The sequence below is a fragment of the Entelurus aequoreus genome, linkage group LG16 (assembly GCF_033978785.1).
Source record: "Entelurus aequoreus isolate RoL-2023_Sb linkage group LG16, RoL_Eaeq_v1.1, whole genome shotgun sequence".
In the NCBI taxonomy this organism is placed as follows: domain Eukaryota; kingdom Metazoa; phylum Chordata; class Actinopteri; order Syngnathiformes; family Syngnathidae; genus Entelurus; species Entelurus aequoreus.
Genome location: NC_084746.1, coordinates 16,378,331 through 16,404,513, shown reverse-complemented (window position 1 = coordinate 16,404,513; position 26,183 = coordinate 16,378,331). Strand labels below are relative to the sequence as shown.

The 26,183-nt window shown below is 40.8% G+C and overlaps 1 long non-coding RNA gene across 1 annotated transcript in view; it reads left to right on the top strand.

The window, feature by feature from the left end:
- LOC133630646 (uncharacterized) overlaps window positions 1-15,652 on the top strand; it is a 79,798-nt gene extending 64,146 nt beyond the window's left edge. The window contains exons 2-3 of the long non-coding RNA XR_009821307.1: window positions 1,075-1,210; window positions 15,560-15,652. This is a non-coding gene — a long non-coding RNA (uncharacterized LOC133630646). The remainder of the gene's footprint in view (window positions 1-1,074; window positions 1,211-15,559) is intronic.
- The last annotated feature ends 10,531 nt before the right edge of the window (window positions 15,653-26,183 follow it).

Genomic DNA, 26,183 nt, shown 5'->3' with positions numbered 1-26,183 from the left:
ATCTGCAGTAACTAAAAATCAACTTCCATAAATTCCGGACAAATAAGCCACTTCTTTTTCCCTACGCTTTGAACCCTGCGGTTAATTTATGTATTTTTCTTCGCTAACTTCCATCATGTAAATAGTTTTCAAAAAAACACAAGCAGAGACGCTGAAAATGTGTGTTATTGTTTGTACTGTGGCGCCATCTTTTGGACGAGTTTGCTCGCTGCAAGTGCAAGTGCATCAGGTTCAAACACTGATGACATCTATTAATCAGACAAGAAGCAAGGAACCATGCAGAGACAGAGTTCAATTTAGCTCATGAGGAGAACGCATGGAGCTGCACACTTAGTCACAGTCTCGCCCTACGCTCTAAGGTACAGCTCCCGCGTCCCTCTATTTATTCAGGAGTTCCATTGTCAACATCACTGAGGCCGCCTCTAAAAGGAGTGGTCACATATATCATGCAAAGCAGGTCCAGTACGCACAATACGTGACGGAATGTGCTGGGGGCCTTGTGATTTCGCCTTGTCTCCGCTTCGTCTGCGTGCTGTCGTCTTATCTTCGTTGAGGTCCTTGAAGTCCTTGGCTGTTAGCGGGCTAAAACAAAGATAACATCTGCGACTGAGGCCACCCCTCAGACAAGAAGTTTCGTCCTTGCACAGATACAAAAGTCTAACTTGAGCGCAATAGCTAATAACTATAGCAACGGACTTTAAGCATACTAAAGTTGTGTGATAATATATATACATGATTATTCTAACAGAACGTCTATAGTATTTCCTTGTGTTTAAAGCTTTGAGCCGGAAGTACAAGTGTCGTTCTGTCTTCTAGCCATCCGTAGCGTTACTACTCATATGGATTCTTCATTCATCGCTCCAAGCAACGTTTGTACGTTTTACAACATAACTAAAACAATTCACACTTACTAGACCGTCCCATGTGCGATGTCTGTACGAGTGTTTTTCATGCATATTTGTACGTTATGTAATCAAGCTAGCGTTGTTAGCTTCAGCTAATATCCTAGCACATTTACAAGTGTCTGTGTTAGTGTTATTAACTTAATATCCCATTCTTTTTGTATTATTTCAGTTTCGTAAATTCACCCAAGACGTCACCGTGGAGTTATTGAGACTTTTTTAGCTGATTGGAGAGCTGGATTTCGCAGCCATGACGATGACTTCTGTTTTGGTTCATCAGGCGTTTTACTGCCGTGGAAACAATTAAGGTACGTAAATAAACATTTACAAAATATTTCTGTGTAAATAACACATTTCACAACGTATACCGTATTTCCTTGAATAGCCGCAGGGGGGCTAATTAATTTAAAACCTCTTCTCACTCCTGCGGTTACCAAAACCATGCGGGATGGGCAAGCATGCGCAAATTATTTTAAAACCTCTTCTCACTCCGGCGCTTATCTTATCATGAAAAGCACATTTAATAAAAAAAATGTTACTATGGTCTTAACTTTACTTGTAAATGAGTCCATGTGCAGCTGCTTCTGATCAAAGGCAGTCTTCCTTATCTTTCTTCAGTTTTAAAAGTCTCTGGAGATCTTCCTTTAATTAGTACCTCCTGCTTCGATTGAAAGTCCAGTTTAGAAAACTGTTTTATTTTAGATATGTAATCCTCCATGGTAAAAGTGCAAGCAAACGATCGCTGCTCATGCTTGCTGCTTGTTGTCTTCTTCTGCAGTACCGGTCTCCTGCAGTACTGGTAGTCGCAAGAAGGATCACTAGCGCCCTCTACCACCAGGAGGCGGGAGTCATTTAATGACTCATATTTGACCCGGCGGAAGTGCCAAGCATGCGCTAATTATTTTGCGAAACGAGTTTGACCCAGCTGTAATTCTAGGCAGGCGAATACTATATTCCCGGCTGCAATTCAAGGAAATACGGTATGTCAGGTTCAAACACTGATGACATCTATTAAACAAGACAAGAAGCAAAGAATCAAACAGAGACATAATTCAATTTGGACTCACTGAACTCTGCATTCCTTCCTCTTGTCCTCGGTCTTCCGTCAGTCGTCAGATTCCAGCCGAAATGAAGTAAAACAGTCCCTCAATCAGGAGTGTTAGATCAAGTGGGTCGTAAACAGAACAGTTCAAAAGAAAAGGTCTTAAACACTTCACAGAAAAGGTCGTAAAACAGTTCAAAGAGAGGTTCGTAAAACAGTTCAGAAAGCTGCCTTTGATCCTACCAAGAAGAAGGCTTGTAAAACTCCACTGTGTAGGATGGGAAGCAACATGAAGGTGTTCTGTTTCTTTCATGTATTGTAATCCACAGAAAGATTTGGTCTTGACCCGAGGTCTACAAAGCGGAGAGGAAGCAGGACCTGCCCAAGCTCCAGGCACCTCTTCTTTGAACTCAATCAATCAATCAATCAATGTTTATTTATATAGCCCTAAATCACAAGTGTCTCAAAGGGCTGCACAAGCCACGACGACATCCTCGGTTCAGAGCCCACAAAAGGGCAAGGAAAAACTCACAACCCAGTGGGATGTCAATGTGAATGACTATAAGAAACCTTGGAGAGAACCGAAGATGTGGGTAACCCCCCACCCCCTCTAGGGGAGACCGAAAGCAATGGACGTCGAGTGGGTCTAACATAATATTGTGAAAGTCCAGTCCATAGTGGATCAATCATCAATCAATCAATGTTTATTTATATAGCCCTAAATCACTAGTGTCTCAAAGGGCTGTACAAGCCACAACGACATCCTCGGTGTCGAGTGGGTCTGATATAATATTGTGAGAGTCCAACACATCAGCGAAAGTCCAGTCCATGGTGGGGCCAGCGGGAACCATCCCGAGTGGAGACGGGTCAGCAGCGTAGAGATGTCCCCATCTGATGGACAGGCTAGCGGTCCACCCCGGAGCAGAGTAGAAAAGAAAAGAAAAGAAACGGCAGATCAACTGGTCTAAAAAGGGAGTCTATTTAAAGGCTAGAGTATACAAATGAGTTTTAAGATGAGACTTAAATGCTTCTACTGAGGTAGCATCTCTAACTTTTACCGGGAGGGCATTCCATAGTATTGGAGCCCGAATAGAAAACGCTCTATAGCCCGCAGACTTTTTTTGGGCTCTGGGAATCACTAATAAGCCGGAGTTCTTTGAACGCAGATTTCTTGCCGGGACATATGGTACAATACAATCGGCAAGATAGGCAGGAGCTTGACCGTGTAGTATTTTATACGTAAGTAGTAAAACCTTAAAGTCGCATCTTAGGTGCACAGGAAGCCAGTGCAAGTGAGCCAGTATAGGCGTAATATGATCAAACTTTCTTGTTTTTGTCAAAAGTCTAGCAGCCGCATTTTGTACCATCTGTAATCTTTTAATGCTAGACATAGGGAGGCCCGAAAATAATACGTTACAGTAATCGAGACGAGATGTAACGAACGCATGGATAATGATCTCAGCATCGCTTGTGGACAAAATGGAACGAATTTTAGCGATATTACGGAGATGAAAGAAGGCCGTTTTAGTAACACTCTTAATGTGTGACTCAAACGAGAGAGTTGGGTCGAAGATAATACCCAGATTCTTTACCGAGTCGCCTTGTTTAATTGTTTGGTTGTCAAATGTTAAGGTGGTATTATTAAATAGATGTTGGTGTTGAGCAGGACCGATAATCAGCATTTCCGTTTTCTTAGCGTTGAGTTGCAAAAAGTTAGCGGACATCCATTGTTTAATTTCATTAAGACACGCCTCCAGCTGACTACAATCCGGCGTGTTGGTCAGCTTTAGGGGCATGTAGAGTTGGGTGTCATCAGCATAACAGTGAAAGCTAACACCGTATTTGCGTATAATGTCACCTAGCGGCAGCATGTAAATACTAAAGAGTGCAGGGCCAAGAACTGAACCCTGGGGAACTCCGCACGTTACCTTAACATAGTCCGAGGTCACATTGTTATGGGAGACACACTGCATCCTGTCAGTAAGATAAGAGTTAAACCAAGACAAGGCTAAGTCTGACATCCCAATACGCGTTTTGATACGCTCTAATAAAATATTATGATCAACAGTATCGAAAGCGGCGCTAAGATCAAGAAGCAGCAACATAGATGAAGCATCAGAATCCATCGTCAGCAATAGATCATTAGTCATTTTTGCGAGGGCTGTCTCCGTAGAGTGATTTGCCCTGAAACCGGATTGAAAAGGTTCACAGAGATTGTTAGTCACTAAGTGTTCATTTAGCTGCTGTGCGACAATTTTTTCGAGAATTTTCGAGATAAACGGTAGGTGGGACACCGGCCGGTAGTTCACCATGAGGTCAGGATCGAGGTTAGGTCTTTTGAGTAGAGGATGAATAACCGCTTTTTTGAATGCTAGAGGAACAGTACCAGAGGAAAGTGATAGGTTTATAATATTTAACACTGATGGACCTAATAAAACAAAAAGCTCCTTGATAAGTTTCCCAGGAATTGGGTCAAGTAAACATGTTGTTTGTTTTGTCCCATTTACACATTTTAACAATTCCTCCAATGTTATTTCATCAAAGAGAGAGAAACTATTTTGGAGGGCAATGTCCGTCGTATATACAGTCATATTTGTGTTAATAGAACCCAGTTGTAGCTGAGATGCATTGTCTTTAATCTCTTTTCTGATGAGTTCAATTTTCTTATTAAAGAAATTCATAAAGTCATCTGCTGAGTGGGTGGAGCTACTGGGAGGAGTCCCTTGTTGGGTTAGCGATGCTACTGTACTAAACAAAAATTTAGGATCATTTTTGTTGAGGTGGATGAGATTTGAGTAATATTTAGCTTTAGCTGAGGTAAGCATGCGTTTATAAGTTATTAAACTATCACTCCATGCTTGATGGAAAACCTCAAGTTTAGTCGCACGCCATTTGCGTTCCAGCTTTCTACATGATAATTTCTGGGCTTTAGTTTCTTCTGTAAACCATGGGGTACGCCTTTTAGGGGCCCTTTTTAGCTTTAGCGGTGCTACAATATCAATGGTGTCGCGCAGGGCGTCGTTAAAGTTGTTAGTGAGGTTATCAATAGAGCCCACATAATTTGGGAAAGGTGCCATTACTGAAGGCAGTAGGTCAGTAAGAGTCGTCGTTGTGGCAGTATTAATGTTGCGGCTGCTATAGTAGTTATTATTATTATTATTAGTTTGTTGACAATGAGTCCGAACTTCGAATTTTATAAGGTAATGATCGGACATTACTTTAGTGTACGGGAGTATCGTAACTTTAGAGGTGGTGACACCCCTGACAAGCACTAGATCTATCGTATTACCGTTGCGATGCGTGGGTTCATTTATTATTTGTGTAAGACCACAGCTATCAATTATAGTCTGGAGCGCCACGCATGGAGGGTCCGATGGGGTATTCATGGATGTTAATCATATGGATGTTAAAGTCTCCCATTATGATTATATTGTCGGCGTGCGTCACTAGATCAGCAACGAACTCTGAAAATTCATTGATAAAGTCCGAATAGGGCCCAGGGGGGCGGTAGATGACAGCCAGGTGGAGAGGCAGCGGTGTGACAAACCTCATAGTGAGCACCTCAAACGAGTTATATTTATTATTTAGGTCCGAGGTAAGGCTAAAGTTTTTGTTGTATATTAGTGCAACACCCCCACCCCTTTTAATGGGGCGGGCAATATGCGTTCCCGCATAGCCAGGAGGAGACGCCTCACCCAGCGCAAAAAATTCGTCTGGTTTGAGCCAGGTCTCGGCTAAACCAACGACATCAAGATTGTTGTCTCTGATGACTTCATTAACTAATAACGTTTTGGAAGACAATGACCTTATGTTTAAAAAGCCCATATTATAGGTAGTGGGCTGTTTTGAGGAGTTTTTGTTGAAAGTATCCGCAGTAGCAATATTAATAATGTTACGTTTATTATGCATAGTGCACTTTAAATAATTTCGACCATATCTAGGAATTGATATGACAGGAATTTTTAGATTGTTTGCCACCTCAGTAAAATGCATGTCCACCTCTGACGCAGAAAAAACATTATGTGAGTTGTATATTATTCTAGAAGAATTGCTATGTGTGCAGGGATTATCCAGCCTGGCGCTGGCTAGTTCTAGCTTAACAGACTCCTTATTAGCGCTTCTTTGTGGATTAGCATTTAGCTTTTTCGTTAGCCCCGCTAACAACAAAGCATTTAGCTTTGTTGTTAGCCCCGCCCGACACCCCCGCTTCTGCTTCCGAGCGCACCGCTTACGTCTCTTTCGCTGACCGTCTCCGCTGGTAGTCGACGCCGCTGCTTCAAAGGCCACTGCTGGATGTAGCTCGCGAAGAATTCCCAAGCTAGCGAGCAGGTCCATCGTACACGCATCTATCAGCCCAAAATGGCCCGATCTCTCCACATCCAGAATTGTAAGTCGGTCGTAAGTGATCACGGAGTGAACACGCTGTGAGCCAGCCATGAAATTGACTGAATTGCGGGGTATTTTTGCCCTCACTTCCAGGAGCGCTCGCACGAAGCCGCTGCTCTGAAGCGCAGCCATCTTGGATCTAACATAATAATTAGAGTCCAGTCCATAGTGGATCTAACATAATATTGTGAAAGTCCAGTCCATAGTGGATCTAACATAATAGTGAGAGTCCAGTCCATAGTGGATCTAACATAATATTGTGAAAGTCCAGTCCATAGTGGATCTAACATAATAGGGAGAGTCCAGTCCATAGTGGATCTAACATAATATTGTGAAAGTCCAGTCCATAGTGGATCTAACATAATAGGGAGAGTCCAGTCCATAGTGGATCTAACATAATATTGTGAAAGTCCAGTCCATAGTGGATCTAACATAATAGGGAAAGTCCAGTCCATAGTGGATCTAACATAATATTGTGAAAGTCCAGTCCATAGTAGATCTAACATAATATTGTGAAAGTCCAGTCCATAGTGGATCTAACATAATATTGTGAAAGTCCAGTCCATAGTGGATCTAACATAATAATGACAGTCCAGTCCATAGTGGATCTAACATGATATTGTGAAAGTCCAGTCCATAGAGGATCTAACATAATAATTAGAGTCCAGTCCATAGTGGGTCTAAAATAATATTGTGAAAGTCCAGTCCATAGTGGATCTAACATAATAATTAGAGTCCAGTCCATAGTGGATCTAACATAATATTGTGAAAGTCCAGTCCATAGTGGATCTAACATAATAGTGAAAGTCCAGTCCATAGTGGATCTAACATAATATTGTGAAAGTCCAGTCCATAGTGGATCTAACATAATAGGGAGAGTCCAGTCCATAGTGGATCTAACATAATATTGTGAAAGTCCAGTCCATAGTGGATCTAACATAATATTGTGAAAGTCCAGTCCATAGTGGATCTAACATAATAGTGAGAGTCCAGTCCATAGTGGATCTAACATAATAATGACAGTCCAGTCCATAGTGGATCTAACATAATATTGTGAAAGTCCAGTCCATAGTGGATCTAACATAATAGTGAGAGTCCAGTCCATAGTGGATCTAACATAATATTGTGAAAGTCCAGTCCATAGTGGATCTAACATAATATTGTGAAAGTCCAGTCCATAGTGGATCTAACATAATATTGTGAAAGTCCAGTCCATAGTGGATCTAACATAATAACTAGAGTCCAGTCCATAGTGGGTCTAACATAATATTGTGAAAGTCCAGTCCATAGTGGATCTAACATAATAGTGAGAGTCCAGTCCATAGTGAATCTAACAAAGTAGTGAGAGTCCAGTCCATAATGGATCTAACATAATATTGTGAAAGTCCAGTCCATAGTGGATCTGACATAATAGTGAGAGTCCAGTCCATAGTGGATCTAACATAATATTGTGAAAGTCCAGTCCATAGTGGAACTAACATAATAGTGTGAGAGTCCAGTCCATAGTGGACCTAACATAATATTGTGAAAGTCCAGTCCATAGTGGATCCAACATAATATTGATAGTCCAGTCCATAGTGGATCTAACATAATATTGTGAAAGTCCAGTCCATAGTGGATCTAACATAATAATTAGAGTCCAGTCCATAGTGGATCTAACATAATATTGTGAAAGTCCAGTCCATAGTGGATCTAACATAATAGTGAGAGTCCAGTCCATAGTGGATCTAACATAATATTGTGAAAGTCCAGTCCATAGTGGATCTAACATAATAGGGAGAGTCCAGTCCATAGTGGATCTAACATAATATTGTGAAAGTCCAGTCCATAGTGGATCTAACATAATAGGGAAAGTCCAGTCCATAGTGGATCTAACATAATATTGTGAAAGTCCAGTCCATAGTGGATCTAACATAATAATGACAGTCCAGTCCATAGTGGATCTAACATAATATTGTGAAAGTCCAGTCCATAGTGGATCTAACATAATAGTGAGAGTCCAGTCCATAGTGGATCTAACATGATATTGTGAAAGTCCAGTCCATAGTGGATCTAACATAATAATTAGAGTCCAGTCCATAGTGGGTCTAAAATAATATTGTGAAAGTCCAGTCCATAGTGGATCTAACATAATAATTAGAGTCCAGTCCATAGTGGATCTAACATAATATTGTGAAAGTCCAGTCCATAGTGGATCTAACATAATAGTGAAAGTCCAGTCCATAGTGGATCTAACATAATATTGTGAAAGTCCAGTCCATAGTGGATCTAACATAATAGGGAGAGTCCAGTCCATAGTGGATCTAACATAATATTGTGAAAGTCCAGTCCATAGTGGATCTAACATAATATTGTGAAAGTCCAGTCCATAGTGGATCTAACATAATAGTGAGAGTCCAGTCCATAGTGGATCTAACATAATAATGACAGTCCAGTCCATAGTGGATCTAACATAATATTGTGAAAGTCCAGTCCATAGTGGATCTAACATAATAGTGAGAGTCCAGTCCATAGTGGATCTAACATAATATTGTGAAAGTCCAGTCCATTGTGGATCTAACATAATATTGTGAAAGTCCAGTCCATAGTGGATCTAACATAATATTGTGAAAGTCCAGTCCATAGTGGATCTAACATAATAATTAGAGTCCAGTCCATAGTGGGTCTAACATAATATTGTGAAAGTCCAGTCCATAGTGGATCTAACATAATAGTGAGAGTCCAGTCCATAGTGAATCTAACATAATAGTGAGAGTCCAGTCCATAATGGATCTAACATAATATTGTGAAAGTCCAGTCCATAGTGGATCTGACATAATAGTGAGAGTCCAGTCCATAGTGGATCTAACATAATATTGTGAAAGTCCAGTCCATAGTGGAACTAACATAATAGTGTGAGAGTCCAGTCCATAGTGGACCTAACATAATATTATGAAAGTCCAGTCCATAGTGGATCCAACATAATATTGTGAAAGTCCAGTCCATAGTGGATCTAACATAATATTATGAAAGTCCAGTCCATAGTGGATCTAACATAATATTGTGAAAGTCCAGTCCATAGTGGATCTAACATAATAGTGAGAGTCCAGTCCATAGTGGATCTAACATAATATTGTGAAAGTCCAGTCCATAGTGGATCTAACATAATAGTGAGAGTCCAGTCCATAGTGGATCTAACATAATATTATGTAAGTCCAGTCCATAGTGGACCTAACATAATAGTGAGAGTCCAGTCCATAGTGGATCTAACATAATATTGTGAAAGTCCAGTCCATAGTGGATCCAACATAATAATGAGAGTCCAGTCCATAGTGAATCTAACATAATAGTGAGAGTCCAGTCCATAGTGGATCTAACATAATAGTGAGAGTCCAGTCCATAGTGAATCTAACATAATAGTGAGAGTCCAGTCCATAGTGGATCTAACATAATATTGTGAAAGTCCAGTCCATAGTGGATCTAACATAATAGTGAGAGTCCAGTCCATAGTGGATCTAACATAATATTGTGAAAGTCCAGTCCATAGTGGATCTAACATAATAATTAGAGTCCAGTCCATAGTGGATCTAACATAATATTGTGAAAGTCCAGTCCATAGTGGATCTAACATAATAGTGAAAGTCCAGTCCATAGTGGATCTAACATAATATTGTGAAAGTCCAGTCCATAGTGGATCTAACATAATAGGGAGAGTCCAGTCCATAGTGGATCTAACATAATATTGTGAAAGTCCAGTCCATAGTGGATCTAACATAATATTGTGAAAGTCCAGTCCATAGTGGATCTAACATAATAGTGAGAGTCCAGTCCATAGTGGATCTAACATAAGAGTGAGAGAGTCCAGTCCATAGTGGATCTAACATAATATTGTGAAAGTCCAGTCCATAGTGGATCTAACATAATAGTGAGAGTCCAGTCCATAGTGGATCTAACATAATAGTGAGAGTCCAGTCCATAGTGGATCTAACATAATAGTGTGAGAGTCCAGTCCATAGTGGATCTAACATAATATTGTGAAAGTCCAGTCCATAGTGGATCTAACATAATAGTGAGAGTCCAGTCCATAGTGGATCTAACATAATAGTGTGAGAGTCTAGTCCATAGTGGATCTAACATAATAGTGAGAGTCCAGTCCATAGTGGATCTAACATAATAGTGTGAGAGTCTAGTCCATAGTGGATCTAACATAATATTGTGAAAGTCCAGTCCATAGTGGATCTAACATAATAGTGTGAGAGTCCAGTCCATAGTGGATCTAACATAATAGTGAGAGTCCAGTCCATAGTGGATCTAACATAATATTGTGAAAGTCCAGTCCATAGTGGATCCAACATAATAGTGAGAGTCCAGTCCATAGTGAATATAACATAATAGTGAGAGTCCAGTCCATAGTGGATCTAACATAATATTGTGAAAGTCCAGTCCATAGTGGATCTAACATAATAGTGAGAGTCCAGTCCATAGTGGATCTAACATAATATTGTGAAAGTCCAGTCCATAGTGGATCTAACATAATAGTGAGAGTCCAGTCCATAGTGGATCTAACATAATATTGTGAAAGTCCAGTCCATAGTGGATCTAACATAATAGTGAGAGTCCAGTCCATAGTGGATCTAACATAATAGTGTGAAAGTCCAGTCCATAGTGGACCTAACATAATAGTGAGAGTCCAGTCCATAGTGGATCTAACATAATATTGTGAAAGTCCAGTCCATAGTGGATCTAACATAATAGTGAGAGTCCAGTCCATAGTGAATCTAACATAATAGTGAGAGTCCAGTCCATAGTGGATCTAACATAATAGTGAGAGTCCAGTCCATAGTGGATCTAACATAATATTGTGAAAGTCCAGTCCATAGTGGACCTAACATAATAGTGAGAGTCCAGTCCATAGTGGATCTAACATAATATTGTGAAAGTCCAGTCCATAGTGGATCCAACATAATAGTGAGAGTCCAGTCCATAGTGAATCTAACATAATAGTGAGAGTCCAGTCCATAGTGGATCTAACATAATAGTGAGAGTCCAGTCCATAGTGAATCTAACATAATAGTGAGAGTCCAGTCCATAGTGGATCTAACATAATATTGTGAAAGTCCAGTCCATAGTGGATCTAACATAATAGTGAGAGTCCAGTCCATAGTGGATCTAACATAATATTGTGAAAGTCCAGTCCATAGTGGATCTAACATAATAGTGAGAGTCCAGTCTATAGTGAATCTAACATAATAGTGAGAGTCCAGTCCATAATGGATCTAACATAATATTGTGAAAGTCCAGTCCATAGTGGATCTAACATAATAGTGTGAGAGTCCAGTCCATAGTGGATCTAACATAATAGTGAGAGTCCAGTCCATAGTGGATCTAACATAATATTGTGAAAGTCCAGTCCATAGTGGATCTAACATAATAGTGAGAGTCCAGTCCATAGTGGATCTAACATAATATTGTGAAAGTCCAGTCCATAGTGGATCTAACATAATAGTGAGAGTCCAGTCCATGGTGGATCTAACATAATATTGTGAAAGTCCAGTCCATAGTGGATCTAACATAATAGTGAGAGTCCAGTCCATAGTGGATCTAACATAATATTATGTAAGTCCAGTCCATAGTGGATCTAACATAATATTATGTAAGTCCAGTCCATAGTGGACCTAACATAATAGTGAGAGTCAGGTTCAAACACTGATGACATCTATTAAACAAGACAAGAAGCAAAGAATCAAACAGAGACATAATTCAATTTGGACTCACTGAACTCTGCATTCCATCCTCTTGTCCTCGGTCTTCCGTCAGTTGTCAGATTCCAGCCGAAATGAAGTAAAACAGTCCCTCAATCAGGAGTTGGGTGCCATGGTCTTTCTGGTTTCACTCACTCTTTCTGGAATGGTCAGACGTGTTGGAATCCAAGTCCAGTCCATAGTGGATCTAACATAATAGTGAGAGTCCAGTCCATAGTGGATCTAACATAATATTGTGAAAGTCCAGTCCATAGTGGATCCAACATAATAGTGAGAGTCCAGTCCATAGTGGATCTAACATAATATTGTGAAAGCCCAGTCCATAGTGGATCTAACATAATAGTGAGAGTCCAGTCCATAGTGGATCTAACATAATATTGTGAAAGTCCAGTCCATAGTGGATCTAACATAATAGTGAGAGTCCAGTCTATAGTGAATCTAACATAATAGTGAGAGTCCAGTCCATAATGGATCTAACATAATATTGTGAAAGTCCAGTCCATAGTGGATCTAACATAATAGTGTGAGAGTCCAGTCCATAAAGGATCTAACATAATAGTGAGAGTCCAGTCCATAGTGGATCTAACATAATATTGTGAAAGTCCAGTCCATAGTGGATCTAACATAATAGTGAGAGTCCAGTCCATAGTGGATCTAACATAATATTGTGAGAGTCCAGTCCATAGTGGATCTAACATAATATTGTGAAAGTCCAGTCCATAGTGGATCTAACATAATAGTGAGAGTCCAGTCCATAGTGGATCTAACATAATAGTGAGAGTCCAGTCCATAGTGGATCTAACATAATATTGTGAAAGTCCAGTCCATAGTGGATCTAACATAATAGTGAGAGAGTCCAGTCCATAGTGGATCTAACATAATAGTGAGAGTCCAGTCCATAGTGAATCTAACATAACAGTGAGAGTCCAGTCCATAGTAGATCTAACATAATAGTGAGAGAGTCCAGTCCATAGTGGATCTAACATAATAGTGAGAGTCCAGTCCATAGTGAATCTAACATAATAGTGAGAGTCCAGTCCATAATGGTTCTAACATAATATTGTGAAAGTCCAGTCCATAGTGGATCTAACATAATAGTGAAGAGTCCAGTCCATAGTGGATCTAACATAATATTGTGAAAGTCCAGTCCATAGTGGATCTAACATAATAGTGAGAGTCCAGTCCATAGTGGATCTAACATAATAGTGAGAGTCCAGTCCATAGTGGATCTAACATAATAGTGAGAGTCCAGTCCATAGTGGATCTAACATAATAGTGAGAGTCCAGTCCATAGTGAATCTAACATAATAGTGAGAGTCCAGTCCATAATGGTTCTAACATAATATTGTGAAAGTCCAGTCCATAGTGGATCTAACATAATAGTGAAGAGTCCAGTCCATAGTGGATCTAACATAATATTGTGAAAGTCCAGTCCATAGTGGATCTAACATAATAGTGAGAGTCCAGTCCATAGTGGATCTAACATAATAGTGAAGAGTCCAGTCCATAGTGGATCTAACATAATATTGTGAAAGTCCAGTCCATAGTGGATCTAACATAATAGTGAGAGTCCAGTCCATAGTGGATCTAACATAATAGTGAGAGTCCAGTCCATAGTGGATCTAACATAATATTGTGAAAGTCCAGTCCATAGTGGATCTAACATAATAGTGAGAGAGTCCAGTCCATAGTGGATCCAACATAATAATGAGAGTCCAGTCCATAGTGAATCTAACATAACAGTGAGAGTCCAGTCCATAGTAGATCTAACATAATAGTGAGAGAGTCCAGTCCATAGTGGATCTAACATAATAGTGTGAGAGTCCAGTCCATAGTGGATCTAACATAATAGTGAGAGTCCAGTCCATAGTGGATCTAACATAATAGTGTGAGAGTCTAGTCCATAGTGGATCTAACATAATAGTGAGAGTCCAGTCCACAATGGATCTAACATAATAATGAGAGTCCAGTCCATAGTGGATCTAACATAATAGTGAGAGAGTCCAGTCCATAGTGGATCTAACATAATAGTGTGAGAGTCCAGTCCATAGTGGATCTAACATAATAGTGAGAGTCCAGTCCATAGTGGATCTAACATAAGAGTGAGAGAGTCCAGTCCATAGTGGATCTAACATAATATTGTGAAAGTCCAGTCCATAGTGGATCTAACATAATAGTGAGAGTCCAGTCCATAGTGGATCTAACATAATAGTGAGAGTCCAGTCCATAGTGGATCTAACATAATAGTGTGAGAGTCCAGTCCATAGTGGATCTAACATAATATTGTGAAAGTCCAGTCCATAGTGGATCTAACATAATAGTGAGAGTCCAGTCCATAGTGGATCTAACATAATAGTGTGAGAGTCTAGTCCATAGTGGATCTAACATAATAGTGAGAGTCCAGTCCATAGTGGATCTAACATAATAGTGTGAGAGTCTAGTCCATAGTGGATCTAACATAATAGTGAGAGTCCTGTCCACAATGGATCTAACATAATAATGAGAGTCCAGTCCATAGTGGATCTAACATAATAGTGAGAGAGTCCAGTCCATAGTGGATCTAACATAATAGTGTGAGAGTCCAGTCCATAGTGGATCTAACATAATAGTGAGAGTCCAGTCCATAGTGGATCTAACATAATAGTGAGAGTCCAGTCCATAATGGATCTAACATAATAGTGTGAGACTGCAGTCCATAGTGGATCTAACATAATATTGTGAGAGTCCAGTCCATAGTGGGGCCAGCAGGAGACCATCCCGAGCGGAGACGGGTCAGCAGCGCAGAGATGTCCCCAACCAATGCACAGGCGAGCGGTCCATCCCGGGTCCCGACTCTGGACAGCCAGCACTTCATCCATTGCTACCGGACCTGTGCCCCCCCCCTCCATAAGGGAGAGGGGGGCAGAGGAGAAAAGAAAAGAAACGGCAGATCAACTGGTCTAAAAAGGGGGTCTATTTAAAGGCTAGAGTATACAAATGAGTTTTAAGATGGGACTTAAATGCTTCTACTGAGGTAGCATCTCTAACTGTTACCGGGAGGGCATTCCTCAGTTCTGGAGCCCCAATAGAAAGCGCTCTATAGCCCGCATACTTTTTTTGGGCTCTGGGAATCACTAATAAGCCGGAGTTCTTTGAACGCAGATTTCCTGTTGTTCTGTTTACCGACCTTTTCTTTGAACTGTTACGACCTTTTCTTTTAACTGTTTTGCAACCAAAGGGGGCGGCTGTTTACGACCCCCGTCCCTTTAGAAACAGCTGTTGCCATTTAATCAGGGAAAGTCCAATTAAAAGAGGAGGCGTACAATCTTTCGTCAGAGCGCGGTGGAGACCGTACAAGAGTACAGCCCAGACGTTTCTCCTCAATTGAGCCAAATTTAATTCTGTCTCTGTTTAATTCCTTGCTTCTTGTTTTGTTTAATAGATGTCATCAGTGTTTGAACCTGACATTACCCTTAGCAGAACTGAAGTTTCTCTTTGTTTCTCTCAAGCTGCCTCCCTTGACGCCTCCTGGCACCTCCAAGGGGAAGTCCACCGCACACTTTGAAAACCTCCGCTAAAGAATGTGTCACTCGGGCGAGTCCTGTAACAACGCAGTAAGTACCTTAATACTGGTGCAATATGCAATCAAGTCAAACCTCACCATGTGATGACGCGGCATGTTTTAATAACCTGCGAATAAAATTAGTGCGCGTGTTTTTGAAATAAACTTTGACACATTTTACAACAACTTGTTCGTTAGCTATTAAAAAATGCAGGCGCCACACCTTTTTTTAAAGAAAATAAAATGCAACAAATTGGTGCATTATGCAATAAAACATTGAATTGAGGCCTTATTAGAAAAACTATCAGAGAAACACAACATTTTATCTTCATTATAATTTGTTTTGAAGAAACTCGTACAGTAGAATGATTTATTGGTCGAATATAAATCAAATTAAGGGGCGCCTATTATGCAAAACCAACCTTTCATACCTATTGGTAACTTTTTTTTGTGTATTTAGGATATACGTAAGTCTTGAAAATCTAAAATTAAACCATAGAGGCATGGCGGAGATATTTATAAAATAATCTTGCCTTCCTTCATACTTCCTGCAAAGGAGCCATTTGGAAATTGCCCCATTTGTGACCTTTTTCCCCCAATCGTGACGTCAGCAGATTACCCATATATGGTATAAATTTGCCCAAAGTGCTTTGCGCAAGTCTGACATTGTAGTCAATAAGCTCCTTTTTTATCGCCGTCCTCTTGTTAGGGGGCAGACTGGCTCGTACGTGCACATGCATCCTGCGCTGTTGCCATTTCTAATGCAAAGTAGCATAACTTATATCTGTCAGTAGACTCGCTATGGAAGTGCTAAAAACTACAACAAAAGTCGGCGGGGAAAAGACGCTGTCAAAGTGGAGGCACGTAAATAAGATCGCCCACAAAGTGTCGGTAAAACATCATCTATGCAAGATTTTGAGCAAGGAACCACCATCACATGTTATGTAGACCACAAGGAAGTGTTTACATGTATAATTAAAAATATCACAATATGCGATTGCAAGCTGGAGACAAAAGTTACACTCATGAAATATTACTGACATGAAAATGAGCAGAGCACTAAAATGTTAGAAATCATACCTTCATACAATATCGATTATGTCCTGCAAATACTATACATGTGACTAAGACTAAAAAACGCCTATACAAATTCGAAACAGAAAAAAATCCAAAAGCAGTGAAGTTGTCACGTTGTGTAAATGGTAAATAAAAACAGAATACAATGATTTGCAAATCCTTTTCAACTTATATTCAATTGAATAGACTGCAAAGACAAGATATTTCATGTTCCAACTGAGAAACGTAATTTTTTTTTTGCAAATAATCATTAACTTAGAATTTAATGGCAGAAACACGTTACAAAAAAGTTGTCACAGGGGCATTTTTACCACTGTGTTACATGGCCTTTCCTTTTAACAACACTCAGTAAACGTTTGGGAACTGAGGAGACACATTTTTGAAGCTTTTCAGGTGGAATTCTTTCCCATTCTTGCTTGATGTACAGCTTAAGTTGTTCAACAGTCCGGGGTTAGGCTTCATAATGCGCCACACATTTTAAATGGGAGACAGGACTGGACTACAGGCAAGCCAGTCTAGTACCCACACTCTTTTACTATGAAGCCACGATGTTGTACCACATGGCTTGGCATTGTCTTGCTGAAATAAGCAGGGGCGTCCATGATAACGTTGCTTGGATGGCAACATATGTTGCTCCAAAACCTGTATGTACCTTTCAGCATTAATGGCGCCTTCACAGATGTGTAAGTTACCCATGCCTTGGGCACTAATACACCCCCATACCATCACACATGCTGGCTTTTCCACTTTGCGCCTAGAACAATCCGGATGGTTCTTTTCCTCTTTGGTCCGAAAGAACACGATGTCCACAGTTTCCAAACACAATTTGAAATGTGGACTCGTCAGACCACAGAACACTTTTACACTTTGCATCAGTCCATCTTAGATGAGCTCGGGCCCAGCAAATCCGGCGGCGTTTCTGGGTGTTGTTGATAAATGGCTTTGGCTTTGCATAGTAGTTTTAACTTGCACTTACAGATGTAGCGACCAACAGTAGTTACTGACAGTGGTTTTCTGAAGTGTTCCTGAGCCCATGTGGTGATATCCTTTACACACTGATGTCGCTTTTTGATGCAGTGCCGTCTGAGGGATGGAAGGTCACGGGCTTAGCTGCTTACGTGCAGTGATTTCTCCCGATTCTCTGAACCCTTTGATGGTATTACGGACCGTAGATGGTGAAATCCCTAAATTCCTTGCAATAGCTGGTTGAGAAATGTTGTTCTTAAACTGTTGGACAATTTGCTCACGCATTTGTTGACAAAGTGGCGACCCTCGCCCCATCCTTGTTTGTGAATGACTGAGCATTTCATGGAAGCTGCTTTTATACCCAATCATGGCACCCACCTGTTCCCAATTAGCCTGTTCCCCTGTGGGATGTTCCAAACAAGTGTGTGATGAGCATTCCTCAACTTTCTAAGTCTTTTTTGCCACTTGTGCTAGCTTTTATGAAACATGTTGCAGGCATCAAATTCCAAATGAGCTAATATTTGCCAAAAAATAACACATTTTACCAGTTCAAACATCAAATATCTTGTCTTTGCAGTCTATTCAATTGAATATAAGTTGAAAATGATTTGCAAATCATTGTATTCTGTTTTTATTTACCATTTACACAACGTGCCAACTTCACTGGTTTTGAGTTTTGTACATACCACAGCATTATTACACACTGCGTTGTTGTCGCAAGCCCAAGTAACGATGCCACGAAATAGGGAGAAATGGAAAAGGTCACACCGATCATCTTTAGAAAACCACCATGAAGACCAACCATGAAATACAGTAGTGCGGTAGCCTAAGTATTCATTAAAAACCGGGCAGTGGTTTGATTTAACAAGTATATTTCATATTTGTGGCCACTGTAACATTACACACAGTTTGAACAGTAACACTGTGTTTGAATGTAGGAAAATAAAACACTGTACTTTCATCAAGTGATTCGTTGGCTACACCGCAAGATGGAGCCGGTAGGCGTACCACAGTTTGAGAATCGCCGCTCTATCCGACATCTCCCCGTTGGCTTGAAAACTACCCAGCATGCAGCAGGGCATGCCAACGTGGCTTCGGAAACAAATAAATACAACAGCAGATGCGAGAGAGTTTCCCTTCCCTTTTCCCCACTAATTGACTTGGTTACTCGTGTTTGTTTCATTCGCACCAATGGGGAGGTGTGCTGGAGTCTTTACATAACTGTGAGGTTGCTAGGCAACCAGTGCAAAGACCCACTCTTTTCACTCTGGAAATACTCCACTTGTTGACGATTCTTTTGCTTAATCATCAATAATTATTCTATTAAATTAGCTTGTAGATCTGTGGTACTATTTGATGCTGTTATTGGAATAAAACTACATTTTTTGACCTTCTAAATAAGTTGTTTAAAAACATTGTGAACAGGTTGCCCTCTAGTGGGTTCTTCGGACCACCACACACTGCCAGGAGAGCCCGGGATTCAGGGTATAACACTGTTTTATTTTCATCAAGAGTGCCAGGTTTTTGCTTTCCAGCAAAATGTCTCTGTCTGCGTCTGTCTCTCCCTCTCTCTCACTCTGGCTCCCACTCCAACTCCAACTACGTGTCTCATTCCGGCTGCTGCTAATAAAGGCGACAGGTGATTAGATAACAAGGTCCACCTGTTGCTGTCTTCGAGGCCGGTCCTGGCACACCCCGTTCCGCGGCAGGCCCGCAGGCCACGCCCCCCCTCCACACATTGTAAGATCCCTCTGGACAAAAAATAACACCTGGCCTGTAGTCACCTTTACACTCTTTGAAGTTAATATAATAATGCTGCCTGAGGCTGAGCCAATCAGTGGCCACGATACTGAACAGGTTTGGTCTCATCTAGTGGCCAATACTACTGTACTATTAATATGTTTTTAATTGAATTCAGACTTTTTTATGCTTTATGGCCAATTTAGGTCACAAATGGTGTAGAATATGCTTAAAACTAGAATTTGCAAGTTTGGGAAAACCTGGAATTTTGGGAAAGGGACAACTTGTTTTGCGTTAGACAAATGTGAAGAGTAGTGTGGATGTCGGAATTCGGTCAAAAATGGCGCAACATTTTGAGAATTTTGGGCCATTGTATAACTATAAATACGTCCATTCATTTGTTTGTATGCAGGCCTCGAATTTTATCTCTTAAAGGTCAAGGCAAGTGTTGCCTTAAAGGTGGGCTCATATTTTAGGGCAAACATTATTTTCTTTCCAGGCAGGCGTTCCAAAGCATGCATGCATATATATACAGTTTTTTTAAAATGTATTATTAATATAAACTTGTCAGCTTTTTGTCATTTCAAGATGACTTTATCTCTATTTTTACCTTTTGATAGAGGGAAGTATTTTTCTAAATTATTTATTTTTTAAGTTATGTACATGTAGATGATGTATCGGGACGGATCCATTAAGAGTTTGAGCAGAAATATGTTGTGTAGGAATTAACTACACACAATAAAACATGAACAAAATGATGTGTCAAATGTTTTTAAAGTAATACCTTTGTGACATTAAAAAAAACACAATTATTGTTAAAAAAAAACATGGCGTTTACTTTTTGATATCAAAATAAAACACAAAGCAGTTTGGCTAACGAAGATAAAGTCTAATAATGTTCTTCTCTAACGCCCCCTTGTGGTTCAGTACAACAGTTTGGCGAACAACAAAAAAAAACAGGAGTGACAGGTGTTTCCTCACCTCATTAACTATGTCACAGCAGCTGATGTTTACTTTTAGTGTGGGGACAAGTGTCTCCAATATTGTCCACACCTGTCTCCATCCAAACACAGCAGTGCGCTCTTAAACACACGGCGGGAAGCGTGGAAAAATGACCGTAGCGTCCTGGAAGAGTTGGTGCTGCACGGAATTCTGGGAATGTGTTCTGTTGTGTTTATGTTGTGTTGCTGTGCAAATATTCTCCCGAAATGTGTTTGTCATTGTTGTTTAGTGTGGTCTCACTAAATGGCACAGGTTTATGACAGTGTTGGCGTTGTTTTTACGGCCACCCTTAGTGTGACATGTAGGTCTGTTGAGTAAGTATACTCCGAGGGTGTACCCCTGCAGTGAGATTGGCAATGATGGTCTGCTATTATTAATAAGTCAAGTGACTATAGTCTGCATGTGTCTGACTTCGTGTTGTCGTAAATTAAATAATTATTTTATTGTTTTCTGATAATTTATAAAGATGGCGGTTAGTAACCGTCTAGAAATGTATCGCTATTTATCATTATGCTGTCGACCGTTATAACCCTTGTCCATTAGCAAGTAAAAAGTCAAGGGCGGTCACGGCAAGGTGTTGCCGCAAATATTGGTTAATTTTTGAGGTCATTACGGCAAATTTGAGGGTGGTCGCATTGCCGCAGTTGCCGTGGTTAAATTCGAGCCCTGTGTATGTACAGTATGTATATACACACCCCGTTTCCATATGAGTTGGGAAATTGTGTTGGATGTAAATATAAATGGAATACAGTGATTTGCAAATCATTTTCAACCCATATTCAGTTGAATATGCTACAAAGACAACATATTTGATGTTCAAACTGATAAACAAATTTTTTTTTGCTAATAATCATCAACTTTAGAATTTGATGCCAGCAACACGTGACAAAGAAGTTGGGAAAGGTGGCAATAAATACTGATAACGTTGAGGAATGCTCATCAAACACTTATTTGGAACATCCCACAGGTGAACAGGCAAATTGGGAACAGGTGGGTGCCATGATTGGGTATAAAAGTAGATTCCATGACATGCTCAGTCATTCACAAACAAGGATGGGGCGAGGGTCACCACTTTGTCAACAAATGCGTGAGCAAATTGTTGAACAGTTTAAGAACAACCTTTCTCAACCAGCTATTGCAAGGAATTTAGGGATTTCACCATCTACGGTCCGTAATATCATCAAAGGGTTCAGAGAATCTGGAGAAATCACTGCACGTAAGCAGCTAAGCCCGTGACCTTCGATCCCTCAGGCTGTACTGCATCAACAAGCGACATCAGTGTGTAAAGGATATCACCACATGGGCTCAGGAACACTTCAGAAACCTACTGTCAGTAACTACAGTTGGTCGCTACATCTGTAAGTGCAAGTTAAAACTCTCCTATGCAAGGCGAAAACCGCTTATCAACAACACCCAGAAACGCCGTCGGCTTCGCCGGGCCTGAGCTCATCTAAGATGGACTGATACAAAGTGGAAAAGTGTTCTGTGGTCTGACGAGTCCACATTTCAAATTGTTTTTGGAAACTGTGGACGTCGTGTCCTCCGGACCAAAGAGGAAAAGAACCATCCGGATTGTTATAGGCGGAAAGTTGGAAAGCCAGCATGTGTGATGGTATGGGGGTGTATTAGTGCCCAAGACATGGGTAACTTACACATCTGTGAAGGCACCATTAATGCTGAAAGGTACATAAAGGTTTTGGAGCGACATATGTTGCCATCCAAGCAACGTTAACATGGGCGCCCCTGCTTATTTCAGCAAGACAATGCCAAGCCACGTGTTACATCAACATGGCTTCATAGTAAAAGAGTGTGGGTACTAGACTGGCCTGCCTGTAGTCCAGACCTGTCTCCCATTGAAAATGTGTGGCGCATTTTGAAGCCTAAAATACCACAAGGGAGACCCCCGGACTGTTGAACAACTTAAGCTGTACATCAAGCAAGAATGGGAAAGAATTCCACCTGAGAAGCTTCAAAAATGTGTCTCCTCAGTTCCCAAACGTTTACTGAGTGTTGTTAAAAGGAAAGGCCATGTAACACAGTGGTGAACATGCCCTTTCCCAACTACTTTGGCACGTGTTGCAGCCATGAAATTCTAAGTTAATTATTATTTGCAAAAAAACGTTATGAGTTTGAACATCAAATATCTTGTCTTTGTAGTGCATTCAATTGAATATGGGTTGAAAAGGATTTGCAAATCATTGTATTCCGCGGCCACCGCTACTGCCCACTGCTCCCCTCACCTCCCAGGGGGTGATCAAGGGTGATGGGTCAAATGCAGAGAATAATTTCGCCACAATGTGTGACAATCATTTACATCTACCACAATTTCCCAACTCATATGGAAACGGGGTTTGTATATATATGAATGCATATACTGTATATATATATATATATATATATATATATATATACATACATATATATATAAATATATATATGTATGTATATATGTATACATATATACATCTAGATACATATATATATATATATATATATGTGTGTTTGTATTATTGACAAGTCTTTCTCCCAACAAGCCTGTCTCTGTAAGGCAGTGGTCTCAAACATGCGGCCCGCGGGCAAATTGCGGCCCGCGAGTCGTCATTGTGCGGCCCGCACCTTAATATGAAGGTTTACTGTTAGTGCGGCCCGCGAGTTTTATTTGAACGGCGCTTGACAGCGTTGTGTGCAGAGCTGAAGCATTCTTGCCAACTCTCCCAATTTCCACCCATCAATAATACTGAGGACAACAATATTGAGTCAACAATACTGAGGACAACAATATTGAGGGTACGAATTTTAGCGTCCACTTTTTCTCCATACAAGTAATGTGCCTGCACAGTCACATGTTGTATGCGGCTTCAACAGACACACGTAAGTGACTGTAATGCATACTTGTTCAACAGCCACACATGTTACACTGAGGGTGGCCGTATAAAAAAAACGTTATCAATGTTACAAATATGTGCCACAATGTGAACCCACACCAAAAAAGAATGACAAATACATTCTGGGAGAACATCCTCACGTAACACCACATAAACACAACAGAACAAATACCCAGAATTTCTTGTAGCCCTAACTCTTCCGGGCTACAAGGAATCTACCAATCATGGTGTGGTATATGGCTCTCGAGGGCCGAACATTGACGTTCGCACTCTTCCTCCCTCCCTCCCTGCCTCGCTCCCTCCCTCGCTCTCTCTCTCGCTCTCTCTTGCTCTCTCTCGCTGTAAACTCCACAGCGAGCCCCACCCAACCCCCCGCCCCCTCCCGTTGGCTCCAGACCGAGACGATTTTTGTTATTTGGGTCCAAAATACCCCTGCGTTAGTGGAAAAGCGGCAAATGAGTGAAAGCGAGAGAAACGTTGCCATGGAGACGAGGGCAGTCACACGGCGACACCTGTCCGTCAGTAATAAAGTCTGCGATAACCTGGACCAATTCAAACTGTTATTTGTTTTTTTTATTGTTTAATTTGCATTGCCTCACACGATGAACACTACATATACACTACCGTTCAAAAGTTTGGGGTCACATTGAAATGTCCTTATTTTTGAAGGAAAAGCACTGTACTTTTCAATGAAGATAACTTTAAACTAGTCTTAACTTTAAAGAAATACACTCTATACATTGCTAATGTGGTAAATGACTATTCTAGCCGCAAATGTCTGGTTTTTGGTGCAATATCTACATAGGTGTATAGAGGCCCATTTCCAGCAACTATCACTCCAGTGTTCTAATGGTACAATGTGTTTGCTCATTGGCTCAGAAGGCTAATTGATGATTAGAAAACCCTTGTGCAATCATGTTCACACATCTGGAAACAGTTTAGCTCGTTACAGAAGCTACAAAACTGACCTTCCTTTGAGCAGATTGAGTTTCTGGAGCATCACATTTGTGGGGTCAATTAAACGCTCAAAATGGCCAGAAAAAGAGAACTTTCATCTGAAACTCGACAGTCTATTCTTGTTCTTAGAAATGAAGGCTCAAACACAAAATTGTTTGAACGGTAGTGTATATAAGTATATAAAGTTATATACAGTATAGGCGTAATATGATGAAACGTTCTTGTTCTTGTCAAAAGTCTAGCAACAGCATTTTGTACCAGCTGTAATCTTGTAATGCTAGACATAGGGAGGCCCGAAAATAATACGTTATAGTAATCGAGATGAGACGCAACGAACGCATGAATAATGATCTCAGCGTCGCCGGTGGACAAAATGGAACAAATTTTAGCGATATTACGGAGATGAAAGAAGGCCGTTTTAGTAACACTCTTAATGTATAATGTAGGGCTTACTGTACAGGTACAAGTAGCTACGTTCTGGTACTGGAACACAGGACACGCTGGCTTAAAGGCCTACTGAAAGCCACTACTACCGACCACGCAGTCTGATAGTTTATATATCAATGATGAAATCTTAACATTGCAACACATGCCAATACGGCCGGGTTAACTTATAAAGTGCAATTTTAAATTTCCCGGGAAACTTCCGGTTGAAAACGTCTATATATGATGACGTTTGTGCGTGACGTCGATGGTTGAAACGGAAGTATTCGGACACAATTTATCCAATACAAACAGCTCTGTTTTCATCGCAAAATTCCACAGTATTCTGGACATCTGTGTTGGTGAATCTTTTGCAATTTGTTTAATGAACAATGGAGACTGCAAAGAGGAAAGCTGTAGGTGGGATCGGTGTATTAGCGGCTGGCTGCAGCAACACAACCAGGAGGACTTTGAGTTGGATAGCAGACGCTAGCCGCCGACCGCATCGATGATCGGGTGAAGTCCTTCGTCGCGCCGTCGATCGCTGGAACGCAGGTGAGCACGGGTGTTGATGAGCAGATGAGGGCTGGCGTAGGTGGATAGCTAATGTTTTTAGCATAGCTCTGTCGAGGTCCCGTAGCTAAGTTAGCTTCAATGGCATCGTTAGCAACAGCATTGCTAGGCTTCGCCAGGTTGGACAGCATTAACCATGTGGTTACAGGTCCAGAGTTTGGTAGTATTGTAGATCTTCTGTCTATCCTTCCAGTCAGGGGCTTATTTCTTTTGTTTCTATCTGCATTTAAGCACGATGCTATCACGTTAGCTCCGTAGCTAAAGTGCTTCGCCGATGTATTGTCGTGGAGATAAAAGTCACTGTGAATGTCCATTTCGCGTTCTCGACTCAGTTTCAAGAGGATATAGTATCCGAGGTGGTTTAAAAAACAAATCCATGATCCACAATAGAAAAAGGAGAAAGTGTGGAATCCAATGAACCCTTGTACCTAAGTTACGGTCAGAGCGAAAAAAGATACGTCCTGCACTGCACTCTAGTCCTTCACTCTCACGCTCCTCATCCACGAATCTTTCATCCTCACTCAAATTAATGGGGTAATCGTAGCTTTCTCGGTTCGAATCGCTTTCGCTGCTGGTGTAAACAATGGGGAAATGTGAGGAGCCTTTCAACCTGTGACGTCACGCTACTTCCGGTACAGGCAAGGCTTTTTTTTATCAGCGACCAAAAGTTGCGAACTTTATCGTCGAAGTTCTCTACTAAATCCTTTCAGCAAAAATATGGCAATATTGCGAAATGATGAAGTATGACACATAGAATGGATCTGCTATCCTCGTTTAAATAAGAACATTTCATTTCAGTAGGCCTTTATGAAGGCCGTGGAGCTCTCATCAGCGTCAGGTGTGTAGATTGCATAGTGAGAGCAGGTGGCTGGGGGAGTGGCCGCGACAGGAGATGAACGCCCGTGGGCGTGTCCGGAGACACGCTCAGAGGAGCGCACAGAAGAATCT